Source organism: Musca autumnalis, unplaced genomic scaffold (genome assembly GCF_047663935.1).
Source record: "Musca autumnalis isolate F117 unplaced genomic scaffold, ASM4766393v1 scaffold_5, whole genome shotgun sequence".
NCBI classification, from domain to species: Eukaryota; Metazoa; Arthropoda; class Insecta; order Diptera; family Muscidae; genus Musca; species Musca autumnalis.
Genome location: NW_027412088.1, coordinates 155,641,784 through 155,669,608, shown reverse-complemented (window position 1 = coordinate 155,669,608; position 27,825 = coordinate 155,641,784). Strand labels below are relative to the sequence as shown.

Genomic DNA, 27,825 nt, shown 5'->3' with positions numbered 1-27,825 from the left:
TATTTGGGTTTCCGTGACCACAAAATATTTCGACTTAAAATTGTAGACAGAACAGAAAACTAATATTTATTTTATGGTGGAGGGTATAAAAAGTCCGGCCCGGATGAACAACGCTTTTTTACTTGTTATATTTTTCTCTGTAAAATAGATTGTCCAAATCTTGCCTTTTGATGGTTCCATCCAGGATCGAACTGGAGACCTTCTGCGTGTAAAGCAGACGTGATAACCGCTACACTATGGAACCGTTTGATTTCAAAACACAAATACATTGTGTTTTTCTGATTACATTGTTTATTTATAGAGCAACATAACCAAGGCAATCATTAATATTTCCCCCGGAATTTTTCCCACGGAAAATAATTTTAAAAAGTGAAATTCTTTTAAACTCAATATTTGTAAAACGTTAATTAGATTCACTTAATTATGGAGTATTCTGGTTGAATCGACAAAAATATTCCCTTTTTGACATAAATATGGAAATAAAAAATTGTGAAATTGGGGAAAAGGAACAAATTCCGCACGGAATTTTAAATTATGATGGCACTGAACATGTACTACCAAATCCTCCCTTATAGGTAGCAGACTAGCATGCTACAAGTTGTACGAAAAATCAGCATGTATTAAATTACAGTAGTAGTACATTACAATTAATGTTTAGTGCACAACTTCGTATTAGTCATTAGTAAAGAAATGGAAAAGAAAAAATTTTAAAGTCTTAACAAAACCGTCGAATTGGGGATCCGAGTTGGTCGAAAATAAACACATCGTAAAATTTCTTTCAAACGTCAATATCAATTTGCAAGATGATTATACCGGACAGAACATTGGGGTATCTTCCACTCAAAAATTTAAAATTTTCGCTCAAATGCAGTTTAACAGCTGTGTGAGAATCTTTTAGAAATTTTCACGGAAGGTACTCCTTCTGATTCTGATTACCACGGCATCATTTTATCGTGAGCAAGTCAATGCTTGCTGACATAATGGTTCAAAAGCTCTAAATTATTCTACGGTGATCAACTAAAGTGTTTAGTGGACACGATAGGTTAGGCTGAAAAGAGGGCGTGGAATCGCCACAATTAAGCGATTGATTGAGAAGGGACTCGTATATTGTTTTACTTTAGGACTTCTGTGCCTTTAACAAATCCCTTAAATATTTTAGCAGGGCACGATAAATATCCGAATGAGTGACTGAGATCTGTCCATATAGCATATCGTACTATTTCTCACAAACCTCCAAGATAGACAATATCGGACAAATATGCTTCGCGCACAAAAATTCAAAATTTCCTTCGGGTGCCTTCAATACAAAATTTCAATTTTTTTCACAAAAAGGATGCCTCGGATCGTTTTAAATTTTTTGCAACAGATTGCTCTCGCCGCCCCTATTACAATCTGAAAAGACACGGCAGTTAGCAACTAAAATGACCGTTGAGAACGTTAACGAGTATCTGATTTCGCCGTAACTTTGCACATCATAAAATTTATTTCAAACGTATGTGTATCAAGTTCGAAGATGTAGGCCCACTTCTTCAGTTACCTCAAAAACTTCGCCTAATTGCAATTTAAGGGATGTTCAACATGCCTCTAAAAATATTGCGGTGACCACTAAAATGGTTTGCTGGTGGACGCGATAACTTTGGAAAGGAGTGACTAAAATTTACCCAACTTTTGCACATCCTCGGAAAGTCCGAGGATTGTTTGGAAATTCTGATCTATTGAATTCTGATCTCTGGCTTGATAAGTGAGAATAGGGATGCTTTTCTACTTCCAGATTGACTTCAGTACTCTACACTCAGGTTCGTCCTGTCAGATACTTTTGTCAAAGAAGAAGCATAGTAGAGCTTTCAGTAGGCCAGGACATTGAGAACATCGTCTTGCTAGTTCAATAATTGGGGTACTCGTCCTATACAAACAATCACACCAAATGTAATAAGTAGTGGTCTGATATTCCAGCTTTTGCCTATAGAGTTCTTGTAGGAATATAGCGCAATCAAGCCTCTCTTCGTGCATTCCTCAGTGTTCCTTTTCCATCTTAGCCTATGATCGAGTACCGCACCGAGGTTTAGTTGTACACCATCTAGTGTTGACGGCAAGAAAACAGCAATATCTTTTCCTGGTGAATAGTGCCAACATTGTGTTGGCTAAATTCACATCATGGTGCGTTATAACGCATATATGGTGTGCCTAATGGGAGATTTGTACATAAGCGCCTTCCCATAATTAGGCCAGACCACGTAGTCAAAAATTTCCCAATGATTAAAATTACTACTCTATTTGCGAAGGCAACTATCCTAGTTTGTCACTATGGGTGATCTGAAATGGATGGTTCCGAAGATTACTATCGTAAAGAATCACTCCCAAAATTTTATATAGTTTAAAGATGGAGTATGTTTGGCCATTTCTTCAGGTACTTCCTTCGTAAAAGTTCAATACTTTTTCGTTTTAATTCAGTTAAATGGCACGTCACTAATTTGTTGAAATTTAAAATATTATTAATTTTCCAATTTCGTTTCAGAAGCCCCCTCCCGCCTTCCTTTTTTCATGGAATTACATTTTGCTTGCTAGTGGAAGCCAATACTTCCCGAGATATGAACCACAAAAGTCCCAATATTTAAGGCCACACCTTCATACATATCTCGCCTTAAATTTGTTAGTAGTCTTTGTGGTTTCATCACGCTACCAGTTTTTTCTACATACTTCTTTGGGTAATGGACCTTCTTGTTCTTTATTTGCATATCCGTTGTCCGGATGTTAAGCGATCATACATTTTGTTACATTCTTATTGGAAATATTTATTTTATGTGGAAAGCGATAGTTGTCTGTTTTTAGCCGCTGTAAGAAGACTAAGTTCATCACGGTATCCGGTCCAGTCTTGACTATTTTTTATCCAGGACAGTTCTCTTCGACCTCTACAACGTCTTCCTTCAACTTGGGATTTGAGAATTATCTGCAGTATCTTATACACTCCGGTTCATCTGGATAGAACCAGCCAATATTTGTATACAAATACCGTTATATCTGACGAAAGGAGAGGAATTGTAAATTATAATTTTGTGGACATGTAGAGTATATAGTAGCCGATATTTTCAATACCTAACATGTGTCACATATGCGTTATAACGGTACTTTTTACTCGCTTTATGAAAAAATGTCAAAATATTAGCATTTTTTAATGGTTCACCAGGATAGAACCAACCTAAGAATTTACACGAATCCTTTGTTAGATGTAGTAAACTTTAACAAAAAACTATTTATAATTATAAATAAATGCCGTTAGTGTTGATTGCCAACAAATATTGTGCAAAAATTGGTATTAGGGTCTTGTAATATGATGAAAATCGAGGCTTAGAGCTCCAAATATATTTTTATGAAGAAATCGGTAGAAATAATTTATAAAGTCAAAATTTTATACTGAATTATGTTCAAAATTTTCTACACTACAATAAAATAACAAAAAAGTCACATTTCATAGGTTTATGAGTCCGAAACAGAGGAAATATGGTAAAGGTAATTCAAAATTGTACCTTTCCAATCCAAAATTTGATATTTTATCTCAGGAAAGTGAATGCAACTCAATGGCTGTGGAATTTTCTTTATTGTTTGGACCTGTAGATGCCCAGAGCCAACGAAACTGGGTGGAACCCATCGATTTGCGTTCACTTTCCTGAGATAAAATATAAAATGTTGGATTGGAAAGGTACAATCTTAAATTATCTTTACCATATTTCCTCTGTTTCGGACTCATAAACCTATCAAATGTGACTTTTTTCTAATTTTATTGTAGTGTAGAAAATTTTGAACATAATTCAGTATAAAATTTTGTCTTTATAAATTGTTTCTACCGATTTCTTCATAAAAATATTTTTTGGACCTCTAAGCCTGGATTTTCATCAAATTTCAAGACCATAATGCACAAATTTGTTGGCAATCAACACTAACGGCATTTATTTATAATTATGAATAGTTTTTTGTTAAAGTTTACCACATCTGACAAAGGATTTGTGTAAATTCTTAGGGTGGTTCTATCCTGGTGAACCATTAAAAAATGCTAATACTTTGACATTTTTTTCATAAAGCGAGTAAAAAGTACCGTTATAACGCATATGTGAAACATGTTAGGGTTTGAAAATATCGGCTACTATATATTCTACATGTCCACAAAATTATAATTTACAATTCCTCTTCTTTCGTCAGATATAACGGTATTTGTAGACAAATATTGGTTGGTTCTATTCAGATGAACCGGAGTGTATTTATTGTTCCTCATCAAGTGTCCCAAACAAGAAATTTTTCGGGTTTTGATGGTTTTCATTACCTTGTTCATTCATTCTTCTTAAGACTTCGGTATTTGACACTCGATCGGTACATGGAATTTTGAGCACACGTCGGTATGTCCACATTTCAAAAGCTTCCAGTTTCTTCTCGTCTGCTGATTTTACAGTCCATGTTTCAGCACCGTATAATAGAACTGACCATACATAGCATTTGATAAACCGTTTTTTAAGTTCAATATTGATGTCGTAGCTGTTTAGTACTTTTCTATACTTGAGAAACGCTTCTCTCGCCATTTCTATCCGACATCTTATTTCTTTAGAAGACTCCCATTGCTCATTTAATTGCACTCCCAAGTATTTATACGATTTTACTCTCTCTATTTCTGATTCACTGATTTTTAGTGAGGAGTCGTAAACATTGTTACTTTTACTAATGATTATAAATTTTGTCTTATTGAGTTTAATATATAATCCGTGGGTGCCACCGTGGTGCAGTGGTATGCACACCCGCCTTGCACACATAAGGTCGTGGGTTCGATTTCCCGGCCAGGCAACATCAAAACACTTTTCAACGGTGGCAAAAATACCCCTCAGTAATGTTGGCGACATTTCCTGAGTATTTCAGCCATGTAAAACTTCTCTACAAAAGTGGTGTCTTAGACAAGCCGTTCGGACTCGGCGATAAACTGTAGGTCCCATATCATTGAGCTAATATGAATCGGGGTGCACTCATTGATATGAGAGAAGTCTCCCTTGTCCCTTATGGGATGTTTGTGGAACAATTATATATATATAATCCGTACGAATTACTTGTTTCGTTGAGAGAATTAAGGAGAGTTTGGAGGCCACCTAAAGAGCTCGCTACTATCATGGTGTCATCAGAGTATCGTATATTGTTAATGAATTGCCCATGTATTTTTATTCCAATTATTAGAAGGAAAGAGGTCCTTCTACACACTTTCGAAAAATCTGTTCCGCATAAATATTAAATAATAATGGTGAGAGTATACACCCCTGTCGAACACCTTTGGATATTGTTATTTCATCGGATGTTTCACCGGATACTTCTACTGAGTTCAATACCTTCTTTGGGTTCAATACCTATTGATGTTAGAATTTCAACCAGTTTGTCGTGTCGAACTGTGTCAAATGCCTTTTCGTATTCTACGAAACACATAAATATGTCTTTTTAGACATCGCGACACTTCTGGATGAGCACTTGAACACCAAGCTGTGCTTCCCGGGTTCCCATTCCCTCCTTAAATCCAAATTGGGTTTCTCCCATTGCTGCTTCACATTTAGTGTATATTCTTTTGTGAATTATACGTAGAAAAATTTTTAAGGCGTGACTCATTAGTCTAATTATTCTATAATCGTTGCAATTTCTGGCGTTTGCTTTCTTTGGTATGGGAACAAATGTAGATTTCAGCCAATCTCGTGGATATTGTCCTGTGTCGTATATATCGTTGAAGAGTTTCACAAACAGTTGTATATTATTTTCATCGATTAATTTGAGCAATTCATCGGGAATTTCGTCTGGTCCAACAGCTTTTCTGTCCTTCAGGGTTTTTATTGCATAGACGGCTTCTTCTTTGGTAATAGGATTTTCGCTTTCAAGAGAATTTTCATTGCGATTATAGTCTGATCTGTTCTGATCTGTAAAAAATTTTGATATGTATTCCTTCCATACTTGCTTTGTTTTGAGATTTCAAAAACGGGTTGGTTGTTAGCGTCAAAGAGTATATTTGGCGGTTTTCTTCTGTATATTCCGGCTGTTTCTTTCAGCTTTTTGTGGAAATTAAAGTCGTCGTGGAGTGTTTGCAGAGCTTCAATTTCTTCACATTTACGCTTGATTTGTTCATTTTTAGCCTTATTTCTTTATTGACTTCCCAATATCTTTCAATGTTTACGTTTTTGAATTTTTTCCTTTCTAATCGAAGTTCTCTGATCTCATCAGTCATCCACTCTTCATATTTTGGGGCTGGATCCTTTTTTAAAGTATTTCTCATAGTATTTTTGATAATATCCTTAACAGCATTCCATACAGTTTCTATACCATCTTACTGAGGTCGGAGTTAATAGTATCCGCAAGTGCTCGTCTAATTATGGGATTGCTTAATTTATTGATATCGGGTTTCGGTACATTCTTTTTACGTCTAATTGTTGCCAGTTTTGTCCTAACATTTGCCATAAGAAGGTTGTGATCTGATGGTATATCCGCTCCAGGATATGTAGAGCATTTTGTTATACAGGAGCTAAAACGTCTGTTAATCAGAATATAATCTATTTGATTACGAACCAGATTGTTTATATGGTCCCGTGGGGATTTCCATGTATATAATCTTCTTGGATGGAGTTGAAATAGTGTATTTGATATTATAAAGTTGTGCTCTTGGCAGAACTGTACAAGTCGATCTCCCCTTCGTTTCTCTCCCCCAATCCATGCTTTCCTGTGACGCCAGTTACATGTTCATTGCCAACTTTGGTATTGAAATCACCCTGTATGATGGTTAATTCGTGGGGTTTTGTCATTTTCAAAAGTTTTCCTATTTCGTCGTAAAATTTTTCAACTTCATCTGAACTTCCATCACATGTGGGCGCATAGACTTGAATTATATTCATGCTTATTGGTTTTCCATTTATTTTTACCAACATTGTTCTTTCAGACATTGGGACCAGATTTTCCAAAAATCCCGCCCAAGTGATATTCTTGTAATACTCATATAAGAAGGATTCTGATTTTTACTGATGTAAACTTAATGCAATCGGTCTGTCAATGGATTAATTCGCTCCACTGTTTATGATACCTACCCCTCAAACTCCTAAAAATGTACCCTTGAAAACTCCAAGACTTCATTTTCACCAATAAAAATGCTACATATTTTTTTCTAAAAATTAGGTCCACCACTCCTGTTACTGTTATTTAAGCTGAGGGTATTTAGCTGCCGGCAAACCCGACTGATTCTTTTTTACTTAATAGGTTTGTGATAAGTTACCTACCTGGTATGACAAACCGATTAATCTGACTTTCAAAAATATTGTAGCGTACACAATATCTATTTGTATAACGCTACGATTGTCAATATTTTTGATTAAACTTCAAATACACTGATATGTTTTTTTTTTCTTCTTTCCATTCATCCATCTTTGCCTTGTAAATGATGGTTATGAATTTGAAGAACTGCCTGATTGAAGACGTTTAGACTAGCGGCGAAATGAATATGAATAAAATGAAAAAGAATGTGTATTGTTGGTGAGATTTATTTATTGTTTGTCGATATTTATGAATTTTTTTCCTTTCATTCACTTGGCTGCAGAAAACAAATCATTGAGTACTGAGTAAATAGTTGACGTTTTTATGCCAATTTTTTATATTGCTTATTTTTTCTCAAGGATATGAAAGGACTGTGTGATGAAAGTGTAATTACGACAGGGTATTATTGATACATAATTGCTGCAAAAGCTGCAGGGCAAGATACATGACAATGTTATATACAATTTAGTTGTAAAATGAAAAGGTGGTTTTAAAATGACCATGGTATGTATATTGGTGTGCGGATTGCTCGACCATGTAATTATTATACATTTAATATTTGCTGAAATGCACACTTTACACATTGTTCCAAAATCGCTAAATACGAAATAGTAAAACGATCGGTTTACGATGGTACGTTTCAACGGAGCAATCTTTTTCCTGTTGTCTGTTTTGTTGATGGCGGTTCCGATAGAGATAAAATCCTTCAAGATGTATGTTTCAACATTCTTTGTCTGTCCCAGTCCATTGGACTTATTAATAAATATAGTAAAAATAAAATATAGTAAGTACACGCAGAGAAAAATATGATTGATCCAACAATATTAGAAGAGCAAAATATGTATTGTAAAAATATTGTTAGATTCAGAATGTAGTATTGCGAGTCCAACAGTCGTTTTTGTTAATTACAACAATTGTTTTTGTCATATCCAACAATAGTTTTTGTCTGCTGGAAATATTATTCTCTTTTCTTGGACAATTTTATTATCTTCACTCGGTATTCGATGCCGCGGTGAACAAAAAATTTGGTTAGTTTTGTTTGTATGAGTTCCTCTTATCTTTGTTGTAGCTGATAATACGTCAGAACGCGTTTCTGTGGACAGGGCATATAATACTCAGTTTTTACCATTTTTACCTTTTGTTAATTTCGGACATCATTATACTTTCATTTATGCGTCTTTCACCGGGCAGATTGCAGGCCCTTCGCATTTTGTACTCGTTTTTTTTTTTTTTTTTTTTTGATAGCAGCACGGCTCTCCTGCTGGTACCATGAATTTCTTGGCGGATGCCTCGAGAATGTGTTTTTTCTTGATTTTCTGTTGCCTATCCACAAAAGTGTGACAGGGATGCGCACGGCGATAACACCAAACAGGTACTGCAATTTTAAAGATAGAGCTTTATAATTTGTTACAGGAGGTTCTATTACTCCTAGGATGTTTGGTATCGTAAATGGGAAAAATGGGGCACGCCTTCAGATAGCCCCCATTTGATTTTCGGTATTTTGAAGGTTGTGGTCTCAATCTTCCAATGAAATGGCTGAAATTTAGTATTTATTTTCGTTGGGATCATGTTTCCCCCATAGAACGGTATCTACCGATTTTCCGTATTTTGAAGATTGTGGCCTCAATATCCTACCGAAAAAGCTTAAATTTGGTGTTTAGTCTTCGTTGGGGGTACAAAACTTTCCACCTGAAATTTTTCAGAATAGGTCTATGCCTTCATAGAGCCCCCACATAATGCTATCTCCCGAATTTCGGTATTTTGAAGGTTGTATCCCCAATCGTAACGGGCGAAATTTGGTATTTATTCTTTGTCGGGGGTATAAAACTTTCCACCTGAAAATTTTCGAAACAGGTCCAAGCCCTCACATAGCCTCCATAGAACGGTACTTCCCAATTTTCGGAATTTTGAAGGTAGTGGCCTCAACATTCTATCGAAATGGCTGAAATTTGGTATTTAGTCTTCGTTGGGGGTACAAAACTTTCCACCTGAAATTCGTCGGTATTGGTCCACGATTTTTAGTATTTTGAAGGTTTTGGCCTCAATATCCTACTTAAGTGGCTGAATGGCGAACCGAGATTGCTGTAATTTAATATTGTGTGTTGCCAGAGGATTCGAAAATTTCAGATATTTGTCCTTGTTATGGTAAGAACAACGATGACACCCCATATGGGCTCTCTTAAGGTAGTATTAACAGTTAAGATATGCTACTCCTGTAAGGATCCTTACTACGAAGATTCATAAAAATCAATCTTGTAGAAAATTTTCATAGCAACAAAATGTTCTTTAGTCCCATTTTAGACTTGCCGTTTCCAAGCAAAATCGTGAAAACTTAAAGAAACTCAAAAAATGTGAACCTTGACCGATTTATTTAAAAAGCGCTACGGCGATTTTTTTTGATTTTTCTCATCTATGAACTTCCCAGGTGTAAGCACCTTCCATTTTAATTTGGTTCAAGAGTTTTGGTTTTGCTGGGTAAGATTGTTCTTTTTTCCCAATGTCGGGTTACTTACCAAATGTCTATACCCAAGATTTTTATACCCTCCACCATAAGATGGATGGTATATCAAGTTAGTCATTCCGTTTGCTACTCAGCGAAAAAATTATTTTAGACCCGCCAAAGTATATATTTTATTGTTCGTCCGTTAGTCTTTTCGTCTGTTATAATCACGCTATAGTCCGAATGATTTGAGATAGAGCTCTGAAATTTTGTACACATGTGTCTTTGATCTGAACATATTTCAGGTTGAAAATGGATTATATCGGTTCACGTTTTTGTATAACCCTCATATAACGGTACCGTCCGATTTTCGGTATTTTGAAGTTTTTAGCTTTATTTTCTGATCAAATTAATTATTCCATTTTGACTATATATACATGTATCATGGTGGAGGCTATAAAACGTTCGGCCGGGTCGAACTTAAAACTTTTTATTTCTTTTAATTCGTATGGGTTGGGTGACACATGTTAGTAACTTATTACATTTAACGATTGCTAATTGTCAGGTTAAACCACTTGGAAGTCACTGTGCACTTGAGAATAACGATGTTCTAAGCTAAGTCCATGTGAGCTTATTACGTACAGTGTTTCTGAATATTCTGTATGTTAACCAATCCAATCAAACGATACGTGTGAGGTTTTTATTTCACTAGTTATTTATTAACACCTAAAAGTATGCAATAGTTTGCTTTGCCACATCTACCACTAAATGATTTACTTGTCTTTCGATATGCATATGGCATTTATCATTTGCATTTTCCATTCCATTTTCACAAACAACCGTCACAACCCACCCAGGTATATCCATTTCACAAGCAAACATAGCGCGTGTGTGTTGGTGCATGTCCCTCACATTTGCATTGGCCTTTTGGTTGTCAAATAACGCGTTGAACTTTGCTAGACCATAACCGGAAGCATTTTTGATATTTGCGTTAAGATAGTGTCATTTTGCGTGTCACTTGATAAATGACTTGGAAATTATGTCTGTCGATGTTTTGGTAGAAGTATGGAAAAATACCTTATGGGGCTTTTTGTAAATGCAGACCACATACTCATTCACACAACGAAGTCAGGTCATGTGGCACTTAATTAACTTACATTCAAATGTAAAAACATTTTAGGAATGAGTTGGAAATCTCGATGATGTGTAAAGGTGAATTTTCGTTCATTTCCCTTTTACAAAATGTTGCTTTTAAAACTGTTCATACCTTATGCCAACCAAACAAGGCTAATGTCAGGTACATATTCCTTTGATCAGAACAAGTTCATCTCCTCAATACTAGATTGGAACATTGCGGACATGTTACTTATCCATCAATGTCCCATTTAACATTGTATTACATGGATGTGTGTTAGATGGTATGCAAGAGGAAATTAAAAGATCCTTTCTTTCAACTGTCAATTTCATTTTAGAATCCCCACCACCCCCACTTATATCTTTTTTCATGGTATTAAATTCCATTTCATTGCCGTCCGCTATTCAAGTGTTTTGGTAAATTTTTAAACACTCTTTTCCAATAAATTATATTGCATGCTTCTGCTGTTGCATTCTTAACATGACCCGTACGTGACCTCAACTTTGCGGATGTGCTTTCTTCCCGGGTTATAACACTTTAATGTAAATTTTAAATATCTGTTTGTCTAGTCCGGAGTTTTTTTAGAAGTATTTTTCTTAAGAGAGTGGATAAGTCAGTGTTCGTATGTGGGTATGGTCGGGCATAAAGAAGATTTTTATGCACGAAATGGCACGTCTTGATTAAAAACCCAACAAACGAAGGACATTGTTACATGATGCAATGACGGTGGGGTTTGGGGGGAGTACTGTAATAGTAAAGATAATAAAATGTTCATCTAGTCTATAAAGAAAGTCTAAATGTTACGAATTAAAGCAAGTTTCTTCCATACCATACCTAAGTGGCACCGGACGGAACATTTTGGTGGACAATTTTTTTTTTTCTTGGACAAATTTCAAATGGACAATTTTGTGACCCCAAACGAAGACTAAAACAAAATTTCAGCCATTTCTGTGGGATATTAGGCCACAACCTTCAGAAACCCAAAATCGGGGGTACCGTTCTATGAGGGTTATATGAATACGTGGAATTATGCCGTCAAATTTCATGTGTAAAGTTTTATACCCATCCTCAACTTAGACTAAATACCAAATTTCAGTCATTTCGGTGGGATATTGAAGCCACAACCTTCAAATGAAAATCGGAAGGTACCGTTCTATGAAGGCTACATGAAAGATGTAGACTTATACCGACAAATTTCAGGTGGAATGTTTTATACCCACTACGAAGACTTAATACCAATTTTCAGCCATTTCGGGGGGATATTGATGCCACAATCTTCAAAATACCGAACATCAGGTGGAAAATTTTATACCTACTACGAAGACTTAATAGCAAATTGCAACCATTCCCAGGGGGGTGGGGGGGCATATTGATGCCACAATCTTCAAAATACCGAACATCAGGAGGTACCGTTCTATTGGGGATGTATGAAGACGTGGACCTATACCGACAAATTTCAAGTGGAAAGTTTTTTACACCCAACGTAGACTAAGTACCAAATTCGGTGGGATATTGAAGCCACATGGGAACTATATAAAGACGTGAGCCTATACCGACAAATTTCAAGTGGAAGGTTTTTCACACCCAACAAGTACTAAATACCAAATTTCAGCTATTTCAGTGGGATATTGAGGCCACAATCTTCAAAATCCCTAAAATCGGACGTATACGTCTATAGACTTATACCGACAAATTTCAGGTGGAATGTTTTTTACACTCGACGAAGACTAAATTAGAATTTTCAGTCTTTTCGGTGGAATAATTTTAATTTATTTAATTTATTTAACTTGCTTTGGTGTGTGTTTAGTTCAAATCTGATAACTCATTTTTAACACGGTTGCAGTTGACCAATCGAACTAAAACTTTGCACACTTTTCAGATTTGGATGACAATACACGAATATGAAATCAAAACCAATATTGGTCCATTTTTACACTGTTTTACAGTGTTTTATCTTATTTGCTTTTCAAATCTGGTAACTAATTTTTCACACAGTTGCAGTTGACCAATCGAACTTAAAATTTTCACACATTTCAGATTTGGATGACAATACATGAATATGAAATCAAAACCAATATTGGTCCATTCTTATAGTGTTTTTACGGTGTCTGACTCAACCCCCTTTTCAAATCTGGTAACTGATTTTTAAAACGGTTGCAGTTGACCAATCGAAGTAAAACTTTGCACACTTTTCAGATTTAGATGACAATACGTGAATATAAAACCAAAATCAATATGGGTCCATTTTTTCCTATAGCCCCCATATAACGGTACCACCCGATTTCCGGTATTTTACTTTTCAAATCTGGTAACTCATTTTTCACACAGTTGCAGTTTACCAATCGAACTAAAACTTTGCAAACTTTTCAGATTTGGATGACAATACATGAATATGAAATCAAAACCAATATTGGTCCATTTTTACACAGATTTACAGTTTTTTATCTAATTTGCTTTTCAAATCTGGTAACTCATTTTTCACACAGTTGTTGTTGACCAATCGAACTAAAACTTTGTACACTCTTCAGATTTGGATGACAATACATGAATATGAAACCAAAACCAATATGGGTCCATTTCTTCCTGTAGCTCCCATCCAGCGGTACCACTCGATTCAAGGTATTTTATCGTAATTTTAAGCCCGTGTTGGCTGTTTTTTTACAACTAGGGTTTCCAATGGTGCAAAAACGTACCCATTAAAAATTGTGGACATAGGTCCAGGTTTTGGTATAGCCCACATATAGCGATGGGGCCCGATTTCAAGCGTTTTAAGGATTTTATCTTCATTTTTAGGCCGAATTGGCTGTAACTTGGCGTTTGGAGTCCCCAATGGTACAGAAACTTCTCCACCAAAAATTGGTTTTGGTATAGCCTTTATATAACGGTACTACACGATTTCATGCATTTTAAAGTTTTTATTTTCGGCCTAAATTGACTATAATTTTGTTCTCAGTGGTCAAAAAAATGTATTTACTAAAAAGTTAAAAATAAAAAATAATTTAAAAAAATTAAGTTTCAGTGTTTTATTTAGAAATGTACTTAAAACTAGAAAATAATTTGTCGCTTAGCCTCAATAAATATATTCTTTCTCGTGATGGAATCTCTCAAATAAAACGCTTGCATTTAAATTATAAATGGTGGCAAAATTAAACGGCAAGCGTTTTATTTGAGAGATTCCATCATGAGAAAGAATATATTTATTGAGGCTAAGCGACAAATTATTTTCTAGTTTTAAGTACATTTCTAAATAAAACACTGAAACTTAATTTTTTAAATTATTTTTTATATTCTTCTGCTACGAGTATATTACACAAGAATCTGATATATACATAGCTTTATTTATAAGAATTCTTCGCAATACATTAGCAAATCAGGTTATACGCTTTCAAAAATCATCTTGGCAGCGGTGGGATTCGAACCCACGCCTCCGAAGAGACTGGTGCCTTAAACCAGCGCCTTAGACCGCTCGGCCACGCTACCACATAATAAACAGCTGTGTTATAAAGGGCGATTGGGAAACTTGTGGATGTAGCATCTAAGGAAGATATAATATATATGTGGAATAGGGACAATTACTTTTGAGTAATCCTTTAATCGACTACACAGGAAAAGCTCAAAATGTGTTTGTTCGTTTATATCAAATCTAGGGCCAATTCCAGGATTATTTCAAAAATTTGACAAATGGTAGTACCCAGCAAAATATTCGATGCAAAAGATGCCATTCAATCATGGGTGCAAGTGATCTGGCATGACATCTTTTCAGCATCTTCATCGATGAATTTTATATGAGTGTGGACCCAAAAAGATGCTATTCATTTTTGGATCCAAAGCATGTCATTTACACCAATGCTTTGACAAGTCATTTTTACCAATGATTTAGCATGTCATTTCCAACAATGCTTTGGCATGTCATTTTCACCAACCCTTTGCAATGACATTATCCTTACGACAAGAGTTTTAACAACGTTGGCTGTGATTTCCGTCTCCGACAACATCACATCTATTGCGAATAATTAATCTTATATATTTAGAAAAGTGTGTATAAATAAAAACACAAAATTCATCTCTATTGGATCGATGGAATGGGTTCAAATGCTGATGAAAATATCGGATCTTTCACGACTTCCTTTGCATTGGTTTAAATGCTAATGAAAAGATCGGATCTTTCACGACTTCGTTTGAACCAGTGCAAAGGATGCCATGAAATCACGTCATCGCATGGAACCCCTTCCTTCAAATTTGAGGTTCTAATTACGATGATACAATTACTTTCATGGGAAAGTCCAAAAATTCGAGATAAAGGCCCCTAAAATTCCAGAAACCTAAAACTGTGTTTTTTTAGAAAATTAGCAAATCGTACCGATATCCTACCGAAAGTTGTATGAGGTGGTTGACATAATTTCGGAACGAAATGTCGGAGTAAAATCGAATCGATTTCGGTCTGAAATCCTTGGGAATTTCGGAAGGGGGATTTCTGATTTCTGAATATAATTGAACAATTTTTCTTTTCTTTATTGGAAGATTGTCATTTCCAACGTTTCGATAAATGACTTTCATAATATCACTGTTGTTATCATTTTGTAGTTATAGTAGAAGAATGTAATCTTTGTGTACGAATATATTAAGCCTATTACCACTAGCTTCTATTATTATATGTTTCATTTATATTTAAAATATTTAAAAATCGTATATGCGAATATTCGACAACTAAAATTATACAACCCCTCGTTGGTAATTGTTAGATACATACACAAAGTGATGGTATACCGGCAGTGATGGCGTTGGTTGTTGTGCAAAGGGAAATTTGTTTCCGACATTTCGCTCCGACTTCGTACCGAAATCGGAAGAAAAACATTGGTATATTGGAAGGGAAATTTACTTTCGACATTCGGTCCGAATTCGGAACGAAAAACCTTATAGAAATCGTAACGAAATCTAAACGATTTTTGCATCCTCCATTGTTCAGATGTGTCGGAAGACATCCGACATTTGCTTTGCAGGGCAGGCAGACCTATTTCTGTGGACAAAATCAACTTAATATCCCGATTTTTATTTATTGTGGATAAAAACTGATGAATTGTATATGGTCCCATATTTTTGGCATATTGGTGTATAAACTTTCAAAAACCATCTTGGCAGCGGTGGGATTCGAACCCACGCCTCCGAAGAGACTGGTGCCTTAAACCAGCGCCTTAGACCGCTCGGCCACGCTACCACGCTATTCTTAACAATTTTCAATGATAAAATCGACCAATTCTAATCCCAAATAGGGGAGTAGATTTGTCAATAAAACAAGGATATGTTAAGGATTTAAATTTTTATATAAATAAGATGGATTAGAGTAATTATATTTTTCAATATAGAGTTTCCATGAATTTTTTCATAGCGTGAATTTTAATCTACTACGAAAAACCCGAAAGTCTAAAAATTTTAAACGTCTTTTCATAGTGGATCTTTGACGATTTTTCCATCGTAACAACCGTTGATGTCAATATGGTTTAGAACAAAATGTAATATCGATCATAAAAAAGGCAAGTTCGAAGCTGACCTTTGCTATTGAACACTAAATAATATGAGAGAAGTCTTTCCATACCACGTTATGTAATGTTCGTATAAAATAATAGTAAATGTTATTATTTTTAATAAATGGCTTGCTTATAAAACCTAGTATAAATTGTTTTGACTCTATACTCCCATTTTGAAAAAAAAACAACTTGGCAGCGGTGGGATTCGAACCCACGCCTCCGAAGAGACTGGTGCCTTAAACCAGCGCCTTAGACCGCTCGGCCACGCTACCTATGTAGCCTGATATCTTATTGATTGGAATCTAAATAAATATATAGTCATATACAAATTCTTGTACATAATAATTTAAATTAGTATGCAAAAAGTTCTTAATAAAATAATTTTGTTTAGTTCTATCAAAATTTAAAATTTCTTAAAACTCTTTGGAATGTCTTAGGAAATGTATTATTCAAAATCTGGAAACAAATTGAACTTTTTCATATAAAATTGCTGTAAAATCATTAATAATCTTGAAAAGATATAAGAAGAAAAACTAGATTCTATTTCGATTTATATTAGATTAATATCCCTTAAAGTGGTTAGTTTCGAAAATGGAATATTCCAACGAGTTACAATATTAATTTTAAATTTGCACAAATGTACCTCGGTTGTTGATTCTCGTACACTGTTTGGATTAATTTAAGAATCGAGAAACCTACATTTAATTGAATCACTAAAATGTACACAACATTTAGGTACGACCTTGAAGTTTAAATACAGCCCGTCTATTTTTAATGAAATTTCGTTAGTTAACAGTCTTTTGAATATTCTCTGTTGCCACCCAAATTATTAGTGTCTATAGTAGAGCATATTATTAATTTAATTAGTGAATATTAAACTCAGTACAACAACACAATATACAAATATTAAAACCATTATACTCAGACCCCACCCCAAACAACAACACAGCATCAAGCTTTTGTTTTTCGTTTCTTAATTTTCAGAATTTTTTTTAATCGCATAATTTTCTTAAAAAGTCACTTGGCAGCGGTGGGATTCGAACCCACGCCTCCGAAGAGACTGGTGCCTTAAACCAGCGCCTTAGACCGCTCGGCCACGCTACCCCTATATAAAGTCATTGGCGAAACTATTACAGTTGCATGAAACATTATAAAATTACAGTTGAACATGGTTATAACGAATACAATCTAAAATAACGTATTCAATTTAAATTATATTAAAATTAATTTGTCATAAAGATTTACCCCCTGTTTTTGTAACTAATTTTTGTTCGTTCGTCTAAATTGGTAAAAATTTAGGCATCCATAGAGCATCCCCCAGATGACATACGGACAAAATTTTTCGTAGACGCTTTCCATATATAGTTAAGAATTCCTCTTTTAAAAATCAGAGCTGTACATTTGCGCTAAGGCGAGTAAATCGATCTACAAAATTTGACAATTCGTGTGAGAAGAATAAAAAATTTTACAAAAACAGGGGGTTATTCATGAATTATAAATAACACTGTTTTTTTTTTTTTTTATTTATTTATTGCAACTGAGTTGAACTCATCAAGCAATCTTTTTTTAGTTTACATTCATAATATAATGGTTAAAGTTTTTTGGGGAGTAAATAATTCTATAATTACACTCTAATGAATACAACATTGTAAGACTTATGCGGCTAAGTCCGTCGGACATATCCTTCTTAGTCTTCTGCTGCTGCTGTTGATACGTTCGTGGTATATTTTGGTCATTTCTATATTTGTATGATGACGTATTTTCATGATGTACGTCTGTGCCTGTTTCTGTATTTCTTCATTTACAAAATTTATGCCGAGATCTCGATGTAGATCGGTGTTTCGGATGTACCATGGTGCATCTACTATACTTCGTAGTATTTTATTTTGAAGTTTTTGGAACTTTTGAATATCATTTTGATTTGCACAGCCCCAAAGTTGAATACCATAGGTCCATATGGGCTTTATAACTTGGTTATAGATTAATATTTTGTTTCTTATGGTAACAGTTGATTTTGGCGCGAAGACCCAATTGAGTTGTTTCGGTTTTAATTTGATTTCCTGTACTTTTTTCTTTACATGCTCCTTCCATTTAATTTTTGTGTCTAGAGTCATGCCTAGATATTTCGCTGTGTTTGCGTACGGAATTTGAATACCATTTATGAATAGAGGAGATGGATGTATGTTATTTTTGTTTGTGAATATAATGTGGACTGATTTGCTTTCATTTAACTGTATTCTCCATTTTTTTGTCCATGAGACAACGTTGGAAAGGGATTTTTTAAGTTTATTTGTGGCAAGTTGTTCAGTTTTCCCACACGCTAAGATTGCGGTATCATCTGCGAATGTGGCAATTGTAGAGTTAGGTGTTAAAGGCATATCTTGTGTATAAAGGAGATACAAAATTGGACCAAGGACGCTACCCTGGGGTACTCCTGCTTTTATTGGTCTCAGTGATGAGTAATCTGATTCAATTTTTACTCTAAAGTGACGATCTTTTAGATATGATTTTAAAATTTCGTATAATTCAGTTGGAAGATACTTGTGTAGTTTGAAGAGGAGACCTTCGTGCCATACTTTATCAAAGGCTTGGCCAACGTCCAAGAAAACTGCCGAGCATATTTCTTTTCTTTCAAAAGCTTTGTCTGCGATGTCAACTATTCTGTGGACCTGTTCTATTGTAGAGTGTTTCTCACGGAATCCAAATTGATGTGAAGGTATAAGTTGTCTTCTTTCAGTTATTCTCTTCAATCTAGTTGCAAGAAGTTTCTCAAATACTTTTGATAAGATAGGCAATAAAGATATAGGTCGATATGACGATAGTTCATTAGGTGGTTTACCAGGTTTTTCAATAACTATTATTTCCGCTACTTTCCATTGTGCTGGAACATGTTTCAACCTAAAACATGCATTTATTATGTACAATAATTTACGGATAGCTTTATCCGTTAGTTTCTTTATAACTTTTCCTGTGATTAAATCGTATCCTGGTGCTTTTTTGGGCGACAGGTCTTTGTATATTAAGTCCTTCAACTCTCCAAGTGTAACTTTTTCTATAGTGTGTGAGTCAATCTTGGGTAAAATATTTGCATTTTCATTTTGTGTTTGTCTAGTTGGTTCGCTGAAGGCTCTCTCGTAGTGATCTGCGAAAAGCTCTGCTTTGTCTCTGTCAGTTCTGATCCAATGACCTTGTGCACTTTTAATTGGCGGTATTTTCGGCTTTACATGATTCATGTGTTTAGTAGCTTTCCAAAGACTATAATTTGATTCCTTGGAAGTTGATAGACTGCTTAAGTAATCAGTCATATTACTGTTATCTATCTCTCTCATTAGCGTTTTTAGTTCCGTGGTCAATTTATTAAGGTACTTCTTATTTTCAGCAGTTCTGTTTTTTTGCCACGTTTTCCTTGCTCTACGTTTTATAGATATTAAATCTCTTACATCTTTAGGATAATGTTTGGAACTTAATAAATGGGTTTTATTTACTGGTGTGCTTTCCCAGCAGGCCTGTTGGATAGCTTCATTGAGTTTATCCAATTCATCTTCTATTTCGTACAATGTTTTTAGAGGAACGTTGAGCGAAATTTTTTTTATCCAGCAGAAACTTGAAGAAGTTCCAGTTTGTTTTGTTTGATGCCAGTGTTGCTATGGTAGGTTTCTCAAGGATCTTGTCACCTACTGTCATGATGAGAGGAGAGTGGTCCGATGACAAACCTACGTAGTTTTCAATATTTATGTGCGATGTTGGTATATTTTTAACTATGAAAAAGTCAATGAGATCTGGAATTAGCTCTGGGTTTGATGGCCAATATGTAGGCTCACTTCCTGATATGACGTGGCACGAGTGTCGTTTTATAGACTTATATAATTCATAACCCTTGGGGCTTGTAAGTCCGGAACCCCACAGCTTATTTTTGGCATTGAAGTCGCCACCTAGTATAAAATTATTTCCTAGAGTTTTAATGATTTCAAGATATTCTGCTTCTTTTATGGAATGCCTTGGTGGAGAGTATAGGGATGCAATTTTGAATGTATTATTGGATTTAAAACTTACATTCACCGAAGCGATTTGAAAGATTTCTGTCTCTATTTTAATATCTTCTTGGTGTTGTAGAGTTTCTTTTATAATTACTGCTGAGCCTCCTCGAGCTTTTTGTGATGGGTGAACAGAACTATAGATTTTATATCCTTTTATATTAGCGAAAGATGAAGAAGTGAAATGACTCTCTGAGATTAAAAGGATATCAATTTTTTCTGTATGGAGAAAGATCTCAATTTCGTGTATATGATTTAACAAACCATTACAGTTCCAGGTTCCAATACGAAGAAAAGGCATTTTACTACATTTGATTCAATTTTTCAAGGATTTTCAGATTTAGCTCATTTTGCATGTCTAATTTCTGATTTATCCCTTGAAGACTTCTTAATAATTCTGGAAATATATTTTGCTGTTGATTACTTGAAACTGTTGCATATGATTCTCGCTGAATCTTAACGGAAGGCTTTGGTGTTCGAGTATTTTCTGTTACATATGTTTCTCGCTGAATCTGAACGGAACGCTTTGGTGTTCGGACATTTTCTTTAATATTTGGATTTTGTTTCTTTGGATTATTATTTTTTGGAGTATTTACAATGACATTAGTATATGATGATTTCGTTCGGGATTTTTCCCTGATTTTCTGGAGCTCTTTGGCGACTTCACAACCCCTGTAATTAGCTGGATGATTACCAAAGCAATTTGCACATTTTGGTTGTTCTACAACTTGTTTCTCACATTCTGTAGTAAGATGTTTTCCTGCACATTTCACACATCGCGGCTCTCTTTGGCAGTATTGTTTTGTATGGTTGAAACCTTGACATCTCTTACATTGTGGGATGAGATTAGTTGTTCGCTTTAACGGCTCTACTGAAACTTTTATTTTGTTCACGAATTCAATGTTATTTATTTTATTAATATCATCCGCTGATGAAAATGTTACTCTGAATAGAGGTAGTTTCTTGTATTTGTACCCGTTGTTCGACTTTTCTCTTTTAATAATATTTGTTGCATCCATTGGATGAAAACCTTGTTCTGTAAGATCTTGAATAATGTCTTCTGGAGGACATGAATGATGGAGTCTGCGTATCATGACTTTGTGAGGTCTGTCAACTTTGTTTTCATATGTGAACCATTGAACCTTTGTTTCATTTAAGTATCCTGAGAGAGATCGGTAGCTGTCTGAATCATCTGTATTGATCTTCCAGATGTTATTATTCAGAGAAACAATATTAAAGTTTTCAATTTTAGCTAATTTTAAAATTTTTTTGATTTCGTTAAATGTTTCAACCCCTACGATATTGATTGGTGGAGGCTTTTGGTATTTTGTTTGATCTGGTTTTGAATTTTTAGCCACTATTTCTGTTTCGACAACGTTAAGTGAACTTGACTTCACTGGAGATACATTTTTATTTTTATTTCTTTTTGATTTCTGAAGTATCCAGTTTGTTTCGCGTTCTAGTTCTTCCTCGTCCGTTTCGAATACATCGTTTTTATTCGATTCTTTAGGAGAAACTGGCATATTTGCAAGACCGTTATTATTGTCAGGTTCTTCTGACTCTGCGTTAATATATTGGTCTAGTTCGTTTTTTAACTGAATATTTTCTTGCTTTAAATTATGAAGCTCAATCTGAAAGTTTTTGATAATATTATGCAATTCTTCTACTTGTTTAGCTAGTTTTGCATTTTCATTTAATATTATTTGTGTTCTATTTCCTCTAAGAGGAGTACCGCCACCTGGCGGCGGATTTCCCGAATTCATATTTAATTAATGCTCAATAATTTTTCACTGTGTAAAATTTTAGTGAACACCACCACAAAACTCAATTAACCACCAATCTGGTAACACTGGCAGTATGACACAATGAGAGAGAGGATCAGCTGTATTTTTATTTTGTTATCGTAATTTAGTAAACAATTTTTCACATGAAGTGTTTGAGTGATTTTCTTAAAGTTTTTTGTTTACAAAACAAAACAATTAAAATATAGCGAAACACACGGAATTAACGCAGAAATTGTAACTTCAACGCGCCGGAGACCGATATTGTTTCGAGTTTTAATCGTTTAAATTTGTGAAACGCGGTATTATTGTTGTTTATATGATTTCTTTTGGAGCAGTTCTCAAAGACGTGCGTAGCTTGCGGATATTATAAAAATAAATAACACTGTGCTACACGAAAAATATTCAAGCGTTCTGTAGTGGAATTCAGTAACACATTTTTTGAATAATAAAAGTTGACAACACTGTTGCTATCGGTAGAACTTTTTTCTTTACCGATTTTTGTCGGTAAGCCAAAAAAATGAGTTACAGAATTTCACTACTGATGTAAAATTTCTGTCTTGTTGGGGTCCATGGACAACGAAAATACCTTTGGTTTCTTTGGGTCACTTCGGTTTTTGATTTTATAACAATAAATGCAGTGAAAAACGGGGTTTCTAATTTCTAAATTTAAACGGGCATTTTTACATTAGGTCTGTACGATAACCCAAAAGTTTGTACAAACTTTTACAAAACGCTGTTCGATAACAAACTTGTACAGTAAAAAAGAAAAGAGAAGCGTTGCAAGTAGTTGCAGACTTTTTACTTGCGAAGTTGTCGAACAGGCCTATTATTTATTTTTATCTTCAAAAGGAGAGGAGAATAGTTTTCGAACAAGCCATATTTTTTTTAATCAGGTATAGTGGTTCAAGTGTCAAAAAAACGTATACAAAAACAGGAAACTAATTTTCCTAGTGCTCTCAGGCAATTATACCCAGCTAGCATTTGGAAGATTGCTTTTTCAAAAATCACATTGCGGAGTCTTTTTAGAGTCCCTTTGGTGATCAACAACTGATTAAGTCGTTGTATGATCAGAAAGGGACTCGAAAGTGACTCTCTGTAATGATTAAAAGGAGTTCAATTTAAAATACAACAAATGCGTAGAAATCACAAATAAATCATTGAGGCGTTTAAAATGTGACTACTTTTTCGTTATTTATTGTCACATTTTGATCTTCATGAAGATTGAAAAATGCTTAATCAAAAAAGGGTCATGCAGGTGTTTGGAAAGTGATTATAATTATGTATCTTCTGATCACATTTTGAACAGATAGGTGATTAAAAACTGATTGTTTTGTTTTATTTTTGTTTGGTTTAAATAATTCTCATATACACTTTCTACAAAACTTGCATATAAATGTAACGTATAATATTAAGAGTGTAGACAAACACAACGCATGTTCAGGTTTTGCCAAGTGAAATGAAGAAGCAGTATACTAACCACCGCGCAACATAAAGGACAATTAAAAGAAATAACAAAGCAGAAAAGAAAACAAAACAAAGGAAAGAAACAAAAAACAAAAAAGAATAAAAAGAAAATTCTTTTAATTTATTTCGTTTAATAAAAAGACTCATAAATGACTCCCTAAAGACTCATTAACGATTATTAACATGATTATAAAAAGACTCGAAACTAATGCAGAGGAAGACACTCATTTGTGATTTGTTAAGAGGAGTCGCCTGAGGTTACGTTTTCCTCCCCACAAAGGAGTCATTTATGATCAGAGAATGAGCTCATATTCCAGCTTTTTAATCGTGCAGTCGGATCAAAAAAGACTCGAATTTGATTATAATGTTGGCTGGGTTTATATTTACCAAAAAAAAGAAAAATAAGTTAGCTTTTTTGAAAATGGGAAAAACCATAAAATCGGTTAAAATCGTTCGGTGTTTTAACTTTTTGGTTTTTTAGCATCATTTCCAGCATCCACAAAATTTGAGACTGGACGCTGAAAGTTTCTTCCGTTCACATAACGGTGCCACCCAATTTCAGATATTTTAACGTTTTTACCTACAATTTCAGGCCGAATTAGGTATAATTTGGCATTTAGGGTTCCCAATGATCGAGAAACTTCTAAACCAAAAATGGTCTACGTTGGCCCAACTTTTGTTATTGGCCCCATATAACCGGACCGCCCGATTTCAGATATTTTGACGTTTTTAGATTCTCTAGTCAATTTCATTACCCACTGTTAAATATTTTGTTCTTCAAACATTGAAACAACAAAATATGGACTTTAGCTTAAAGAAACACATACCATGTATTATTCCGCAGTCCAACAATACAAAACCAACATTACTTCAAAGCGTTACTGAATGTTGTTTTGTTACTCAAATATCCACAATTGTATAATTAATTGAAAAGTGGTTAAAGATTGCTGACTTTTTAGTTCAGTTAGGTTACATTTAGCAAGTACAAGGACAAATCAAATAAGAATTTTAACTCCAAAGTAATTAAGAAAATCGCTCGAAGCTTTTAAACCCATGCATATATCACCAATATTTTTGAAAATTTAACATAGCTGAAGCCAAGGTTTACCCTTTTAGAACACGCGACTTGTGATGGTATGTTATACAAATTAAATATATTTGAATAAAATGAAATGTTTTTGGACCTGGCAAAAAATATTGGCCTTAAAAGATAATTTGCGTGGAAGCTGTGGCTATATTTATGTTAAAAAATGAGTAAAAATGGGTTGAAGCCAACATGTCTTTTTTTGTTTTCTCTCGATTTGTGAGTAAACCACATTTCTCTCGATATTCTTGTCAAAGTAAAAGTAGAAGCAAACTAAATAAGGATCATCTCACTAATGAATTACTTTTCAAAATTTGAACTGCTTCTACCATTAAATGATGCTGACATTTTGAAGCCAGATTTACAGTGTTTTTTGAAATTTTCTTCTAATTTCATTCCGCAAACAGGGTTTTCAAAAAATCATATATAGGATTGTAGTACTTGCGATTCTGAGTTATTTGATACGTATATTGTGAATGTAGTCTGCACAGCTTCATAGAAATCTGCATCCAAATGCTGAAATTTTGTGTGAACATTTTTCTAAAAATCATATTTTTCGGGTCTAATATTTGCAATTGTCTCTAGAATACCTCGTACTCTATTGCAAATGTGTTCTTCTTTGACACAGCGGTGCCGAAGTTTTTCGGCAATTTACACACATACGACCCGAATGTATAGAAAGAGCGTACGAAAAAGAGACAATGTTTTGATTTGTTTTTGTTTTGTAGCGTGCGTGCATAAAAACCAGTGTTGCCGTTCGAAAAAAATTTTTCGGCCCAAAATTTTCCTAAAAACGGCCCAAAACGACCTAAAACGGCCCAACATTAAAAATTAAAAGAAAAATATATATTTCTCATAGATACCTTTTATTACTTTAAGAAAAATCGAAAAAATATTGTCTATTTTTACGTAACCCTGCGTTTACAAATGCCAGTATTGGCAAGACAATAGCAAAAATATAAACCTTTTTCACAAATACATTTATAAATTTTGAAATATGTATAGAGAAAAGTATGAATGTATTGGTGAAAATGGTTTGTAACTTTGCTATTGTCTTGCCAATACTGTCAGTGTGCAAACGCCTAGTTAAGGTAGTATGCTGCAAAAAATTGTCTGAGATATAATGATTGAAAGCCAACAATTTATTGTGATTTGAATGTAGCATATAAACTTTAAGTGCGTGTTTCTCGAAATGGCGTTTTTGAAGTCGGTGTCAACGATAGCTCTAAAACGAATTGACCGATCTTCATATGACCGTATTATATTATTCATGTGAGCTTATTAAATACATAAAACGATGGCCTTTAAGCGAGACAGATTAAGAAATTATTTTGCCCAATTTTTTGACAAAAGCAGTCAATTTTTTTCGTTAAAATCGAAATTTTGACTTTGACAGCTCAAAATTTTTTTTAAAAATATTTTTTTAATTCTGTTTTATTAGGGTCCTAAAACGCTTACAAAAATATACTATGATCGGCCCATCCGTTTTCGAGCTATCGTTGGCACTGCAAAACGCAGATAGCCATTTACCTCAAGAATATGCACTATTTTCAACAACAAAAATTCCAAAGGTATTATAAGATGTGCTCTTTGAGATGAAATAAAGTACAGTTTCACCGAGTCTTAGCAAATTCCAAACTGTTTATAAAAAAGACAATTTGAGTTGTCACTCGGATATAAATAGGATAAACCTGAACTATCTGCTTGAAATTCATCCTTAAGTTGTAAAAAAATATATGCCAAAAATAGAAGAAAAAACCCCTAGCTTGGCATGATTCCGTTGCCACCAAATTATTATGAATTTTTTTTATTTATGAACACAGTCCATGAATATTTACCAAATACTTAAGCACCATGAAAAATACATTTCAAAACACGGGTAACTTAAAGTTAAAAGTGACCATTAAACTACTAGGAGCATCTTCTTGGCATTGAGTTTTAATGTGCAAATTATATTTTGCTTGCTTTATTTTACATTTTCAAATCCATCCAATAGTAAAAGTAAGAACGTAATAATAGCCCAAAGACTAATATTTGATATTTTATAAAATATTGTTTAAAATTATTAGCATGAAAATGGTCCTAAATGGATTTGGGCCGCCCATCGGCCCAAAATTAAAAATTCCTTTTTATTCGGCCCAAATTTGGGCCGAAATGCCCAAAACGGCAACACTGATAAAAACACACTAACACACAGTCATAAGTTGCCAATAGTTTGAATACATTCACATTTTGGGCTGTTCTCTTTTTGGTCACGTCTGCTCTATTGCACATTTTAGTTTTTTACGTTCCGGATCCAATAAATCATTCCTCGTGAAAATCCATCTACTAAAACGCGAGTTACGAGAAATTCCAAAGTAGAAAAATCACCTAAAATTGTTTTTGAAAATTTCGCGTATTTTATCGCGTTTTCTGCGGATCGTTTCCACTGCATTGAAAAAACTAGCGCAGCATCTTCGTTTTAGCGGAAACAGAGATTTCAAAGCTTCACTTATAAGGAAGATACATTCATTTTATCCCAAAAAATAGTGTGTGATGCTACATCCACGGTTCTTGATTGATCGCCTTCAAATAGATATATATTGATGTAGATTTTCATGGTGGACACTGAAATCGGATGCGGACAAAAATTGTATGCACTTTGCTCAAATTAGCGATATTTTATAGGTTTTTTAATGCTAAGATGCAGCCGATGCTACATCTTAGAGTCCAAATTATATTTCAAAAAATATATACAACTTAATAGATATGGTCTTGCTGTACACGAAAATCACATGCGGACAAAATGATTTTGATAATTACGCGATTTACACGTATTTTAAAATGCATATAAATTAAAATGTGTTATTTGACCTCTATTTCCATTTCAGAAGCTTTGATATATATCCTCATCAACCCAATTACCTTCCCCAATGGGAAAGCTTTAATATGAATATCAATAAAGCAAAATCCGTCTATTTTATTGGGAGATTTAAGCAAAATGAAGGAAGTATTCCTATAGATTTTTACAATATTTTCTACTACATAATGCATGTGAAAAAATATTTTTTC

General features: G+C 34.3%; 5 non-coding genes across 5 annotated transcripts; all 5 read right to left on the bottom strand.

Annotated features, from left to right (window-relative positions):
- Positions 1-171: 171 nt before the first annotated feature.
- Positions 172-244, bottom strand: TRNAV-UAC (transfer RNA valine (anticodon UAC)). Its single transcript has one exon. It is a non-coding gene; the product is annotated as a tRNA-Val (tRNA).
- Positions 245-14,281: 14,037 nt separating this feature from the next.
- On the bottom strand, positions 14,282-14,363 carry TRNAL-AAG (transfer RNA leucine (anticodon AAG)). The gene has a single exon. It is a non-coding gene; the product is annotated as a tRNA-Leu (tRNA).
- Positions 14,364-16,016: 1,653 nt separating this feature from the next.
- Positions 16,017-16,098, bottom strand: TRNAL-AAG (transfer RNA leucine (anticodon AAG)). Its single transcript has one exon. It is a non-coding gene; the product is annotated as a tRNA-Leu (tRNA).
- Positions 16,099-16,598: 500 nt separating this feature from the next.
- TRNAL-AAG (transfer RNA leucine (anticodon AAG)) lies at positions 16,599-16,680 on the bottom strand. Its single transcript has one exon. It is a non-coding gene; the product is annotated as a tRNA-Leu (tRNA).
- Positions 16,681-17,430: 750 nt separating this feature from the next.
- On the bottom strand, positions 17,431-17,512 carry TRNAL-AAG (transfer RNA leucine (anticodon AAG)). Its single transcript has one exon. It is a non-coding gene; the product is annotated as a tRNA-Leu (tRNA).
- Between the last annotated feature and the right edge of the window lie 10,313 nt (positions 17,513-27,825).